This window comes from Sander vitreus, chromosome 21 (genome assembly GCF_031162955.1).
Source record: "Sander vitreus isolate 19-12246 chromosome 21, sanVit1, whole genome shotgun sequence".
In the NCBI taxonomy this organism is placed as follows: domain Eukaryota; kingdom Metazoa; phylum Chordata; class Actinopteri; order Perciformes; family Percidae; genus Sander; species Sander vitreus.
In genome coordinates, this window is record NC_135875.1 from 26,974,431 (window position 1) to 26,978,208 (window position 3,778).

A 3,778-nucleotide genomic window follows, 5' to 3' on the forward strand; every position below is an offset into this window, starting at 1 on the left:
GTGTGTGTGTGTGTGTGTGTGTGTGTGTGTGTGTGTGTGTGTGTGTGTGTGTGTGTGCGCCCTCTCTGTCAAAGTACAGCTAGAGGAAGTGTCTCCAGGGTTCAGCCATAGGTCACTTGCAAAGCAACTCCGCCCCTCCTCACACACACACACACACACACACACACACACACACACACACACACACACACACACACACACACACACACACACACACACACACACACACACACACACACACACACACACACACACACACACACACACACATAATTAGCCTACATAATGTGTGGTAGTGTTACATATGTGGTGCTGATATTTAGTATTTTAAACTGGACCATTTTGTGACTATACGGTGTGTGTGTGTGTGTGTGTGTGTGTGTGTGTGTGTGTGTGTGTGTGTGTGTGTGTGTGTGTTCTTGTTTAACTACATTCGTGGGGTCCAAAAACCAGGAATACAGTATACTTGTGGGGTCCAACCAGCTTTGTGGGGCCAAAATACTGGACCCCCCCAAGGTTAAAGGTGTGTTTGAGGGTTAAGACTTGGTTTTAGGATTAGGGTTAGAATGAGGTTCTGGTTAGGGTGAGGGTAAGGGTTAAGGTTAGGCATTTAGTTGGGATGGTTAAGGTTAGGGTAAGGGGCTAGGGAATGCATTGATTATGTCGTGTGTGTGTGTGTGTGTGTGTGTGTGTGTGTGTGTGTGTGTGTGTGTGTGTGTGTGTGTCACCCACCATAGATGCATTGCTTTTGCTCTCTCCCTCTTCTTCCTCTCTGTGTGAATGTGTGTGTGGTTGCAGCAGTCAGTGTGTACAAACAGAAGCTGTTCTTCAAAGTGAGACGAGGTGTCATAAATCGTGTGTGTCGACAGCAGGCAGCTTCCAGCTGCTCCTCCCTGTCTGAGGCTGAAGCAGAGCCACCAACACATAAGAGCCAGAACAATACACCACAGAGTCCTACATGTACCTGCAAACAAGCTCTGACCACACCGACTGCTTCCATTGTGCAGAACTAGGACTTGCAAAAGAGCAAAAACTAACTGTGACTACAACAACAGCAAGACAGGCAAGCATGACAAGGCCTCAGATCACAGAGAGACATCTCCAATAGGGGGCAGTGCTGTTCTGAAGGGGAGAGAACAGGGCCTGTGACTAGAAGGTCGCTGGTTCATTCCCCGGCCAGCAGGATAAGCCTGGGTGGAGAGAGTGAAAGCGTAGCACTTGCCTCTGACTGTGGTTGTTCTGGGAAACTTCCGGTGTGAATGTGTACAGCTGTGAATGTCTCAGAGAAACTTCCCTGGAACTAAAAAATGTCACTTTAAGTGGCTTTTTATGATGCAAATAATTGAATTGAATTTGCTCAGATGTGTTGGAGCCTTTTAAAACAGAACACAAATCTAAATATCACAGTATGCTGAATATACAGAAATGTCTGCAGTGTAGGAACTGTCTGTCTGCTCCTGAGGCTTGGTTGTCTCTTTAAGCCTCTTATGTTTTCCGCCATTATTATTACCATTACTACTATTATTATTTTATGTTTATCTTTTTGTTTGTCTTTTTTTATTTGAATATTTATTATTGCCCTCCACTTTTGTGCATATGCACATTCACACAAATGTATCCCCCCATCCACACCCTCTCCACCAAGTACAGTCAAATTATACACAAACATAATGTTGCTACAGTTATGATGATTATTATTTTATGATTATTACTTTTACTATTGTTGTTATTATTGTTATTTTATTTTATATAGTTCCCTTTTAAATATGGCTTAAAGAGACAAAACATGTGTAATATAGCTACAACAGTAAAATGCTGCACTAACATTGATGCATCACTATTAATAACAATTAATAATAACAATAATATATCAGTCACAGGGGACATTCAACTGCAGAACGAGTATTTTTACTTTTGATACGTTTGGTACATTTAGCTGATAATACTTCTGTACTTTACTTAAGTTGGATTTTGAACGCAGGCCTTTTACTTATGTAACTTTACTTTAAACTGAATATGTCTTCCACCACTGTCAACAACTAAATGCATATATAGTCTCTCTCTCGCCTTCTCTAGGAGTCCAGCATCAGCATCAGCATCAGAATCAGCATCAGAATCAGCATCAGCGTCAGCATCAGCATCAGAATCAGCATCAGCATCAGAATCAGCATCAGCATCAGCATCAGCATCAGCATCAGCATCAGAATCAGCATCAGCATCAGCATCAGAATCAGCATCAGCATCAGAATCAGCATCAGCATCAGCATCAGCATCAGCATCAGAATCAGCATCAGCATCAGCATCAGAATCAGCATCAGCATCAGAATCAGCATCAGAATCAGAATCAGCATCAGAATCAGCATCAGCATCAGCATCAGCATCAGCATCAGTGCAATTACTGCATCTAGAGAACTAGTTTAGTTTCTAGTATAGTATAGTTTAGTATAGTTTCTCTATTTCCCACACTGTGATGCCCATGGTACCTCAAAATGCAGAATACTACAGTTCCCATAATACATGGGATTGACATTTCACTTGAATTGTGTGTGTGTGTGTGTGTGTGTGTGTGTGTGTGTGTGTGTGTGTGTGTGTGTGTGTGTGTGTGTGTGTGTGTGTGTGGAGGTCACTGACTCTTACTGTGTCTTCACCAACGTGAACTCGCTCAGGGCTCACTAACAGCAGCTTGCTGTGTGTGTGTGTGTGTGTGTGTGTGTGTGTGTGTGTGTGTGTGTGTGTGTGTGTGTGTGTGTGCGCGCGCAGCATATCTCCATTTGGCTGACTGAGGTTTGCTCCCAGTAAAAGTGAACCACAGACAAACCGGCTCTACAAGACTGATTCCTGACCTCAGCCTCACACTCATGCTGCCAGTTGTCAGTTTATTTCACATATTATAACATTTCAACACACAACATGCATGGAATTGCATACCTGGATTAGTAAGAGGAATCTAAGTAACTTTACACCTGTAGCTGTGAGGAAGCATATTAATTCAGATTTTAACAGACAAGACTTGACCTTAAAATGCACCAGTGTTCTTAGAGCTGTATGCAGCTGCCTTGCTTTGCCTGGTTTCAGTTAGATGATGCAAGAATGCCGGTTTGAGTAACAGACCAGTATGATGGCTTATCAGTGCCAAAACACAGCCCAGAGGTTTATAATACTCTGAGACAGCTCTGGACAGTTAGATATTTTATCATCTAGCTCAACAAATTGCCAGGTCAAAGGTAGAGTTACGCAACATGTATCTGCACAGAGAACATTTCACTGCTGAAGTTATAGAATCATCACAAACATATGAGGAATATTGCAGAAAAAATGATACCTTAACTTCAGTTGATCAGTTGTTAATTTTTGTTTCATGTTTTTAATTACTGTAATGTGCCGTTTGTGTGTCTGTTTAACTTTCAAGGCCTTGTTAGGATAGACTCAAGTCAACTATCTAATTTCTTTGATGCTGAAAATGTCTTTTAGCTTTGTAAATATCTGATGTTAGCAAAAGAAAATATACTATGCAAATATAACTTTTCATCTATCCACACAACTATCACTAAACTTCCAAACAAAGCAGCGCCCATTTAGGAGACAAGACGTGTACCGTTCCACACCGTTGGTGCAGCTTGTAATGCATTTTTAGTAACAGAGAATCTTTGGAGTTAATTTGGTCTCAGAAAGCCTGAGACACTGCATGTGAGATGCTCACGGGTCATGCTTCTGTAACTTTCATCATACCTCCAGTCCTCTGCATTTATAAAGTTTATATTAATATATGTAGATGTTT